Source organism: Schistocerca gregaria, unplaced genomic scaffold, assembly GCF_023897955.1.
Source record: "Schistocerca gregaria isolate iqSchGreg1 unplaced genomic scaffold, iqSchGreg1.2 ptg000351l, whole genome shotgun sequence".
Classification (NCBI taxonomy): domain Eukaryota; kingdom Metazoa; phylum Arthropoda; class Insecta; order Orthoptera; family Acrididae; genus Schistocerca; species Schistocerca gregaria.
In genome coordinates this window covers 2551359-2563579 of record NW_026061811.1, presented here as the reverse complement: position 1 = coordinate 2563579, position 12221 = coordinate 2551359, and positions in this window count along the sequence as shown.

Genomic DNA, 12221 nt, shown 5'->3' with positions numbered 1-12221 from the left:
AGAGAGAAGAGCGGCCAATGTGACGATCTGGCTTTAAGTCGATTCGATAACAAATGACGAAAGCGGACGGATTTCTAAGGTTTTTACTACATATGAACACTTTTAACATTCTCCCGTGCAACTCGGCTGCTAGTCCTCCTTTCATGATGAATCTTAAGGTCCTAGCTCATGTCCAAGGCACCAAAGCCAGCTAAAAAGTCAATAATCGATACCTAAAACATGAATTGTACTACTTCTTACTGACTATTACATCAACTTAAAAGCTTCATCTGTGTTCTACTATGGTGATTTTAGTGTCTCCGCATACCGCAGCACGCGACATAGCTTTGCAGACGATAAGTACAAGCGTTTCAGAGAGAAGAGCGGCCAATGTGACGATCTGGCTTTAAGTCGATTCGATAACAAATGACGAAAACGGAAGGATTTCTAAGGTTTTTACTACATATGAACACTTTTCACATTCTCCCGTGCAACGCGGCTGCTAGTCCTCCTTTAATGCAGAAATTTAAGGTCCTAGCTCTGTCCAAGGCAACAAAGCCAGGTAAAAAGTCAATAATCGATACCTAAAACTTGAATTGTACTACTTCTTACTGGCTATTACATCAACTTAGAAGCTTCATCTGTGTTCTACTATGGTGATTTTAGTGTCTCCACATACCGCAGCACGCGACATAGCTTTGCAGACGATAAGTACAACCGTTTCAGAGAGAAGAGCGGCCAATGTGACGATCTGGCTTTAAGTCGATTCGATAACAAATGACGAAAACGGACGGATTTCTCAGGTTTTTTCTACATATGAACACTTTTCACATTCTCCCGTGCAACTCGGCTGCTAGTCCTCCTTTCATGCAGAATCTTAAGGTGCTAGCTCATGTCCAAGGCACCAAAGCCAGCTAAAAAGTCAATAATCGATACCTAAAACTTGAATTCCACTACTTCTTACTGGCTATTACATCAACTTAGAAGCTTTATCTGTGTTCTACTATGGTGCTTTTAGTGTCTCCACATACCGCAGCACGCGACATAGCTTTGCAGACGATAAGTACAAGCGTTTCAGAGAGAAGAGCGGCCAATGTGACGATCTGGCTTTAAGTCGATTCGATAACAAATGACGAAAACGGACGGATTTCTCAGGTTTTTACTACATATGAACACTTTTCACATTCTCCCGTGCAACTCGGCTGCTAGTCCTCCTTTCATGCAGAATCTTAAGGTCGTAGCTCATGTCCAAGGCACCAAAGCCAGCTAAAAAGTCAATAATCGATACCTAAAACTTGAATTGGACTACTTCTTACTGGCTATTACATCAGCTTAGAAGCTTAATCTGTGTTCTACTATGGTGCTTTTCCTGTTTCCGCCTACGGCAACACGCGACATAGCTTTGCAGACGATAAGTACAACCGTTTCCGAGAGCAGAGCGGCCAATGTGACGATCTGGCTTTAAGTCAATTCGATAACAAATGACGAAAACGGACGGATTTCTCAGGTTTTTACTACATATGAACACTTTTCACATTCTCCCGTGGAACTCGGCTGCTAGTCCTCCTTTCATGCAGAATCTTAAGGTCCTAGCACATGTCCAAGGCACCAAAGCCAGTTAAAAAGTCAATAATCGATACCTAAAACTTGAATTGTACTACTTCTTACTGGCTATTACATCAACTTAGAAGCTTCATCTGTGTTATACTATGCTGCTTGTAGTGTTTCAGCATACCGCAGCATGCGACATAGCTTTGCAGACGATAAGTACAAACGTTACTGAGAGAAGAGCGACCAATGTGACGATCTGGCTTTAAGTCGATTCGATAACAAATGACGAAAACGGACGGATTTCTCAGGTATTTTTTTACATATGAACACTTTTCACATTCTCCCCTGCAACTCGGCTGCTAGTCCTCCTTTTATGCAGAATGTTAAGGTCCTAGCTCATGTCCAAGGCACCAAAGCCAGCTAAAAAGTCAATAATCGATACCTAAAACATGAATTGTACTACTTCTTACTTTCTATTACATCAACTTAAAAGCTTCATCTGTGTTCTACTATGGTGATTTTAGTGTCTCCGCATACCGCAGCACGCGACATAGCTTTGCAGACGATAAGTACAAGCGTTTCAGAGAGAAGAGCGGCCAATGTGACGATCTGGCTTTAAGTCGATTCGATAACAAATGACGAAAACGGAAGGATTTCTAAGGTTTTTACTACATATGAACACTTTTCACATTCTCCCGTGCAACGCGGCTGCTAGTCCTCCTTTCATGCAGAAATTTAAGGTCCTAGCTCATGTCCAAGGCACCAAAGCCAGCTAAAAAGTCAATAATCGATACCTAAAACTTGAATTGTACTACTTCTTACTGGCAATTACATCAACTTAGAAGCTTCATCTGTGTTCTACTATGGTGCTTTTAGTGTCTCCACATACCGCAGCACGCGACATAGCTTTGCAGACGATAAGTACAACCGTTTCAGAGAGAAGAGCGGCCAAAGTGACGATCTGGCTTTAAGTCGATTCGATAACAAATGACGAAATCGGACGGATTTCTCAGGTTTTTTCTACATATGAACACTTTTCACATTCTCCCGTGCAACTCGGCTGCTAGTCCTCCTTTCATGCAGAATCTTAAGGTGATAGCTCATGTCCAAGGCACCAAAGCCAGCTAAAAAGTCAATAATCGATACCTAAAACTTGAATTGGACTACTTCTTACTGGCTATTACATCAACTTAGAAGCTTCATCTGTGTTCTACTATGGTGCTTTTCCTGTTTCCGCCTACGGCAACACGCGACATAGCTTTGCAGACGATAAGTACAACCGTTTCCGAGAGCAGAGCGGCCAATGTGACGATCTGGCTTTAAGTCGATTCGATAACAAATGACGAAAACGGACGGATTTCTCAGGTTTTTACTACATATGAACACTTTTCACATTCTCCCGTGGAACTCGGCTGCTAGTCCTCCTTTCATGCAGAATCTTAAGGTCCTAGCTCATGTCCAAGGCACCAAAGCCAGCTAAAAAGTCAATAATCGATACCTAAAACTTGAATTGTACTACTTCTTACTGGCTATTACATCAACTTAGAAGCTTCATCTGTGTTATACTATGCTGCTTGTAGTGTCTCAGCATACCGCAGCATGCGACATAGCTTTGCAGACGATAAGTACAAACGTTACTGAGAGAAGAGCGACCAATGTGACGATCTGGCTTTAAGTCGATTCGATAACAAATGACGAAAACGGACGGATTTCTCAGGTATTTTTTTACATATGAACTCTTTTCACATTCTCCCGTGCAACTCGGCTGCTAGTCCTCCTTTCATGCAGAATGTTAAGGTCCTAGCTCATGTCCAAGGCACCAAAGCCAGCTAAAAAGTCAATAATCGATACCTAAAACATGAATTGTACTACTTCTTACTGGCTATTACATCAACTTAAAAGCTTCATCTGTGTTCTACTATGGTGATTTTAGTGTCTCCGCATACCACAGCACGCGACATAGCTTTGCAGACGATAAGTACAAGCGTTTCAGAGAGAAGAGCGGCCAATGTGACGATCTGGCTTTAAGTCGATTCGATAACAAATGACGAAAACCGAAGGATTTCTAAGGTTTTTACTACATATGAACACTTTTCACATTCTCCCGTGCAACGCGGCTGCTAGTCCTCCTTTCATGCAGAAATTTAAGGTCCTAGCTCATGTCCAAGGCACCAAAGCCAGCTAAAAAGTCAATAATCGATACCTAAAACTTGCATTGTACTACTTCTTACTGGCAATTACATCAACTTAGAAGCTTCATCTGTGTTCTACTATGGTGCTTTTAGTGTCTCCACATACCGTAGCACGCGACATAGCTTTGCAGACAATAAGTACAACCGTTTCAGAGAGAAGAGCGGCCAATGTGACGATCTGGCTTTAAGTCGATTCGATAACAAATGACGAAAACGGACTGATTTCTCAGGATTTTACTACATATGAACACTTTTCACATTCTCCCGTGCAACTCGGCTGCTAGTCCTCCTTTCATGCAGAATCTTAAGGTCCTAGCTCATGTCCAAGGCACCAAAGCCAGCTAAAAAGTCAATAATCGATACCTAAAACTTGAATTGTATTACTTCTTACTGACTATTACATCAACTTAGATGCTTCATCTGTGATCTACTATGGTGATTTTAGTGTCTCCGCTTACCGCAGCACGCGACATAGCATTGCAGACGATAAGTACAAACGTTTCAGAGAGAAGAGCGGCCAATGTGACGATCTGGCTTTAAGTCGATTCGATAACAAATGACGAAAATGGACGGATTTCTAAGGTTTTTACTACATATGAACACTTTTCACATTCTCCCGTGCAACGCGGCAGCTAGTCCTCCTTTCATGCAGAATGTTAAGGTCCTAGCTCATGTCCAACTCACCAAAGCCAGCTAAAAAGTCAATAATCGATACCTAAAACTTGAATTGTACTACTTCTTACTGGCTATTACATCAACTTAGAAGCTTGAACTGTGTTCTACTATTTTGAGTGCAGTGTCTCCGGATACCGCAGCACGCGACATAGCTTTGCAGACGATAAGTACAAGCGTTTCTGAGAGAAGAGCGGCCATTGTGACGATCTGGCTTTAAGTCGATTCGATAACAAATGACGAAAACGGACGGATTTCTCAGGTTTTTACTACATATGAACACTTTTCACATTTTCCCGTGCAACTCGGCTGCTAGTCCTCCTTTCATGCAGAATCTTAAGGTGCTAGCTCATGTCCAAGGCACCAAAGCCAGCTAAAAAGTCAATAATCGATACCTAAAACTTGAATTCCACTACTTCTTACTGGCTATTACATCAACTTAGAAGCTTCATCTGTGTTCTACTATGGTGCTTTTAGTGTCTCCACATACCGCAGCACGCGACATAGCTTTGCAGACGATAAGTACAAGCGTTTCAGAGAGAAGAGCGGCCAATGTGAAGATCTGGCTTTAAGTCGATTCGATAACAAATGACGAAAACGGACGGATTTCTCAGGTTTTTACTACATATGAACACTTTTCACATTCTCCCCTGCAACTCGGCTGCTAGTCCTCCTTTCATGCAGAATCTTAAGGTCCTAGCTCATGTCCAAGGCACCAAAGCCAGCTAAAAAGTCAATAATCGATACCTAAAACTTGAATTGGACTACTTCTTACTGGCCATTACATCAACTTAGAAGCTTCATCTGTGTTCTACTATGGTGCTTTTCCTGTTTCCGCCTACGGCAACACGCGACATAGCTTTGCAGACGATAAGTAGAACCGTTTCAGAGAGAAGTGCGGCCAATGTGACCATCTGGCTGTAAGTCGATTCGATAACAAATGACGAAAACGGACGGATTTCTCAGGTTTTTACTACATATGAACACTTTTCACATTCTCCCCTGCAACTCGGCTATAGTCCTCCTTTCATGCAGAATCTTAAGGTCCTAGCTCATGTCCAAGGCACCAAAGCCAGCTAAAAAGTCAATAATCGATACCGAAAACTTGAATTGGATTACTTCTTACTGGCTATTACATCAACTTAGATGCTTCATGTGTGTTCTATTATGGTAATTTTAGTGTCTCCACATACCGCAGCACGCGACATAGCTTTGCAGACGATAAGTACACCCGTTTCAGAGAGAAGAGCGGCCAATGTGACGATCTGGCTTTAAATCGATTCGATAACAAATGACGAAAACGGACGGATTTCTCAGGTTTATACTACATATGAACACTTTTCACATTCTCCCGTGCAACTCGGCTGCTAGTCCTCCTTTCATGCACAATCTTAAGGTGCTAGCTCATGTCCAAGGCACCAAAGCCAGCTTAAAAGTCAATAATCGATACCTAAAACTTGAATTGTACTACTTCTTACTGGCTATTACGTCAGCTTTGAAGGTTCATCTGTGTTCTACTATGGTGCTTTTAGTGTCTATACATACCGCAGTAAGCGACATAGCTTTGCAGACGATAAGTACAACCGTTTCAGAGAGAAGAGCGGCCAATGTGACGATCTGGCTTTAAGTCGATTCGATAACAAATGACGAAAACGGACGGATTTCTCAGGTTTTTACTACATATGAACACTTTTCACATTCTCCCTTGCAACTCGGCTGCTAGTCCTCCTTTCATGCAGAATCTTAAGGTCCTAGCTCATGTCCAAGGCACCAAAGCCAGCTAAAAAGTCAATAATAGATACCTAAAGCTTGAATTCTACTACTTCTTACTGGCTATTACATCAACTTAGAAGCTTCATCTGTGTTCTACTATGGTGCTTTTAGTGTCTCCGCATATTGCAGCACGCGACATAGCTCTGTAGACGATAAGTACAACCGTTTCAGAGAGAAGAGCGGCCAATGTGACGATCTGGCTTTAAGTCGATTCGATAACAAATGACGAAAACGGACGGATTTCTCGGGTTTTTACTACATATGAACACTTTTCACATTCTCCCGTGCAACTCGGCTGCTAGTCCTCCTTCATGCAAAATCTTAATTTCCTAGCTCGTGTCCAAGGCACCAAACAAGGGTAAAAAGTCATTAACCGATACCTAAAACTTTAATTGTACTACTTCTTACTGGCTATTACATCAACTTAGAAGCTTCATCTGTGTTCTACTATGGTGCTTTTAGTGTCTCCGCATACCGCAGCACGCGACATGGCTTTGCAGACGATAAGTACAACTTTTTCAGAGAGAAGAGCGGCCAATGTGACGATCTGGCTTTAAGTCGATTCGATAACAAATGACGAAAGTGGACGGATTTCTCAGGTTTTTACTACATATGAACACTTTTCACATTCTCCCATGCAAATCGGCTGCTAGTCCTCCTTTCATGCAAAATGTTAAGGTCCTAGCTCGTGTCCAAGGCACCAAAGCCAGCTAAAAAGTCAATAATCGATACCTAAAACTTGAATTGTACTACTTCTTCCTGGCTATTACGTTAACTTAGAAGCTTAATCTGTGTTCTACTATGGTGATTTTAGTGTCTCCGCATACCGCAACACGCGACATAGCTTTGCAATCGATAAGTACAAGTGTTTCAGAGAGAAGAGCGGCCAATGTGACGATCTGGCATTAAATCGATTCGATAACAAATGACGTAAACGGACGGATTTCTCGGGTTTTTACTACATATGAACACTTTTCACATTCTCCCATGCAAATCGGCTGCTAGTCCTCCTTTCATGCAGAATGTTAAGGTCCTAGCTCATGTCCAAGGCACCAAAGCCAGCTAAAAAGTCAATAATCGATACCTAAAACTTGAATTGTACTACTTCTTCCTGGCTATTACGTCAATTAGAAGCTTCATCTGTGTTCTACTATGGTGATTTTAGTGTCTCCGCATACCGCAGCACGCGACATAGCTTTGCAGACGATAAGTACAAGCGTTTCAGAGAGAAGAGCGGCCAATGTGACGATCTGGCTTTAAGTCGATTCGATAACAAATGACGAAAACGGACGAATTTCTCAGGTTTTTACTACATATGAACACTTTTCACATTCTCCCGTGCTACTCGGCTGCTAGTCCTCCTTCATGCAGAATCATAAGGACCTAGCTCATGTCCAAGGCACCAAAGCTAGCTAAAAAGTCAATAATCGATACCTAAAACTTGAATTGTACTGCTTCTTACTGGCTATTACATCAGCTTAGAAGCCTCATCTGTGTTCTACTATGGTGATTTTAGTGTCTCCGCATACCGCAGCACGCGTCGTAGCTTTGTAGACGATCAGTACAACCTTTTCAGAGAGAAGAGCGACCAATGTGACGATCTGGCTTTAAGTCGATTCGATAACAAATGACGAAAACGGACGGATTTATCAAGTATTTTTTTTACATATGAACACTTTTCACATTCTCCCGTGCAACTCGGCTGCTAGTCCTCCTTTCATGCAGAATCTTAAGGCCGTAGCTCATGTCCAAGGCACCAAATCCAGCTAAAAAGGCAATAATCGATACCTAAAACTTGAATTGTACTACTTCTTACTGGATATTACATCAACTTAGAAGCTTCATCTGTGTTCTACTATGCTGCTTGTAGTGTCTCAGCATACAACAGCATGCGACATGGCTTTGCAGACGATAAGTACAAGCGTTTCAGAGAGAAGAGCGGCCAATGTGACGATCTGGCTTTAAGTCGATTCGATAACAAATGACGAAAGCGGACGAATTTCTCAGGTTTTTACTACATATGAACACTTTTCACATTCTCCCGTGCTACTCGGCTGCTAGTCCTCCTTTCATGCTGAATCTTAAGGTCCTAGCTCATGTCCAAGGCACCAAAGCTAGCTAAAAAGTCAATAATCGATACCTAAAACTTGAATTGTACTACTTCTTACTGGCTATTACATCAACTTAGAAGCTTCATCTGTGTTCTACTATGCTGCTTGTAGTGTTTCAGCATACCGTAGCATGCGACATAGCTTTGCAGACGATAAGTAAAAACGTTTCCGAGAGCAGAGCGGCCAATGTGACGATCTGGCTTTAAGTCGATTCGATAACAAATTACGAAAACGGACGGATTTCTCAGGTTTTTACTACATATGAACACTTTTCACATTCTCCCGTGCAACTCGGCTGATAGTCCTCCTTCATGCAACATCTTAATTTCCTAGCTCGTGTCCAAGGCACCAAAGAAGGGTAAAAGTCATTAACCGATACCTAAAACTTTAATTGTACTACTTCTTACTGGCTATTACATCAACTTACAAGCTTGGTCTGTGTTCTACTATGGTTATTTTAGTGTCTCCGCATACCGCAGCACGCGACATAGCTTTGCAGACGATAAGTACAAGCGTTTCGGATAGAAGAGCGGCCAATGTGACTATCTGGCTTTAAGTCGATTCGATAACAAATGACGAAAACGGACGGATTTCTCAGGTTTTTACTACATATGAACACTTTTCACATTCTCTCGTGCAACTCGGCTGCTAGTCCTCCTTCATGCAAAATCTTAATTTCCTAGCTCGTGTCCAAGGCACCAAAGCCAGCTAAAAAGTCAATAATCGATACCTAAATCTTGAATTGGACTACTTCTTACTGGCTATTACATCAACTTAGAAGCATCATCTGTGTTCTACTATGGTGCTTTTAGTGTCTCCGCATATTGCAGCACGCGACATAGCTCTGTAGACGATAAGTACAACCGTTTCAGAGAGAAGAGCGGCCAATGTGACGATCTGGCTTTAAGTCGATTCGATAACAAATGACGAAAACGGACGGATTTCTCGGGTTTTTACTACATTTGAACACTTTTCACAATCTCCCGTGCAACTCGGCTGCTAGTCCTCCTTCATGCAAAATCTTAATTTCCTAGCTCGTGTCCAAGGCACCAAACAAGGGTAAAAAGTCATTAACCAATACCTAAAACTTTAATTGTACTACTTCTTACTGGCTATTACATCAACTTAGAAGCTTCATCTGTGTTCTACTATGGTACATTTAGTGTCTCCGAATACCGCAGCACGCGACATAGCTTTGCAGACGATAAGTACAACTTTTTCAGAGAGAAGAGCGGCCATTGTGACGGTCTGGCTTTAAGTCGATTCGATAACAAATGACGAAAGTGGACGGATTTCTCAGGTTTTTACTACATATGAACACTTTTCACATTCTCCCATGCAAATCGGCTGCTAGTCCTCCTTTCATGCAAAATGTTAAGGTCCTAGCTCGTGTCCAAGGCACCAAAGCCAGCTAAAAAGTCAATAATCGATACCTAAAACTTGAATTGTACTACTTCTTCCTGGCTATTACGTCAACTTAGAAGCTTCATCTGTGTTCTACTATGGTGCTTTTAGTGTCTCCGCATACCGCAACACGCGACATAGCTTTGCAATCGATAAGTACAACCGTTTCAGAGAGAAGAGCGGCTAATGTGACGATCTGGCTTTAAGTCGATTCGATAACAAATGACGAAAACGGACGGATTACTCGGGTTTTTACTACATATGAACACTTTCTCATTCTCCCATGCAAATCGGCTGCTAGTCCTCCTTTCATGCAGAATGTTAAGGTCCTAGCTCATGTCCAAGGCACCAAAGCCAGCTAAAAAGTCAATAATCGATACCTAAAACTTGAATTGTACTACCTCTTCCTGGCTATTACATCAACTTAGAAGCTTCATCTGTGTTCTACTATGGTGATTTTAGTGTCTCCGCATACCGCAGCACGCGACATAGCTTTGCAGACGATAAGTACAAGCGTTTCAGAGAGAAGAGCGGCCAATGTGACGATCTGGCTTTAAGTCGATCCGATAACAAATGACGAAAACGGACGAATTTCTCAGGTTTTTACTACATATGAACACTTTTCACATTCTCCCGTGCTTCTCGGCTGCTAGTCCTCCTTTCATGCATAATCTTAAGGTCCTAGCTCATGTCCAAGGCACCAAAGCCAGCTAAAAAGTCAATAATCGATACCTAAAACTTGAATTGTACTACTTCTTACTGGCTATTACATCAACTTAGAAGCTTCATCTGTGTTCCACTATGCTGCTTGTAGTGTCTCAGCATACCGCAGCATGCGACATAGCTTTTCAGACGATAAGTACAACCGTTTCAGAGAGAAGAGCGGCCAATGTGACGATCTGTGTTCTACTACGGTGATTTTAGTTTCTCCGCCTACGGCAACACGCGACATAGCTTTGCAGACGATAAGTACAACCGTTTCCGAGAGCAGAGCGGGCAATGTGTCGATCTGGCTTTAAGTCGATTCGATAACAAATGACGAAAACGGACGGATTTCTCAGGTTTTTACTACATAAGAACACTTTTCACATTCTCCCGTGCAACTCGGCTGATAGTCCTCCTTCATGCAAAATCTTAATTTCCTAGCTCGTGTCCAAGGCACCAAAGAAGGGTAAAAGTCATTAACCGATACCTAAAACTTTAATTGTACTACTTCTTACTGGCTATTACATCAACTTATAAGCTTCATCTGTGTTCTACTATGGTGCTTTTAGTGAGTCCGCATACCGCAGCACGCGACATAGCTTTGCAGACGATAAGTACAAGCGTTTCGGAGAGAAGAGCGGCCAATGTGACGATCTGGCTTTAAGTCGATTCGATAACAAATGACGAAAACGGACGAATTTCTCAGGTTTTTACTACATATGAACACTTTTCACATTCTCCCGTGCTACTCGGCTGCTAGTCCTCCTTTCATGCTGAATCTTAAGGTCCTAGCTCATGTCCAAGGCACAAAAAACCAGCTAAAAAGTCAATAATCGATACCTAAATCTTGAATTGGTCTACTTCTTACTGGCTATTACATCAAGTTAGAAGCTTCATCTGTGTTCTACTATGCTGCTTGTAGTGTCTCAGCATACCGCAGCATGCGACATAGCTTTACAGACGATAAGTACAAGCGTTTCAGAGAGAAGAGCGGCCAATGTGACGATCTGGCTTTAAGTCGATTCGATAACAAATGACGAAAACGGACGAATTTCTCAGGTTTTTACTACATATGAACACTTTTCACATTCTCCCGTGCTACTCGGCTGCTAGTCCTCCTTTCATGCTGAATCTTAAGGTCCTAGCTCATGTCCAAGGCACCAAAGCTAGCTAAAAATTCAATAATCGATACCTAAATCTTGAATTGGACTACTTCTTACTGGCTATTACATCAACTTAGAAGCTTCATCTGTGTTCTACTATGCTGCTTGTAGTGTCTCAGCATACCGCAGCATGCGACATAGCTTTGCAGACGATAAGTACAAACGTTTCAGAGAGAAGAGCAACCAATGTGACGATCTGGCTTTAAGTCGATTCGATAACAAATGACGAAAACGGACGGATTTCTCAGGTATTTTTTTACATATGAACACTTTTCACATTCTCCCGTGCAACTCGGCTGCTAGTCCTCCTTTCATGCAGAATCTTAAGGTCCTAGCTCATGTCCAAGGCACCAAAGCCAGCTAAAAAGTCAATAATCGATACCTAAAACTTGAATTGGACTACTTCTTACTGGCTATTACATCAACTTAGATGCTTCATCTGTGTTCTACCACGGTCATTTTACTGTCTCCGCATACCGCAGCAAGCGACATAGCTTTGCAGACGATAAGTACAACCGTTTCAGAGAGCAGAGCGGCCAATGTGACGATCTGGCTTTAAGTCGATTCGATAACAAATGACGAAAACGGACGGATTTCTCAGGTTTTTACTACATATGAACACTTATCACATTCTTCCGTGCAACTCGGCTGCTAGTCCTCCTTTCATGCAG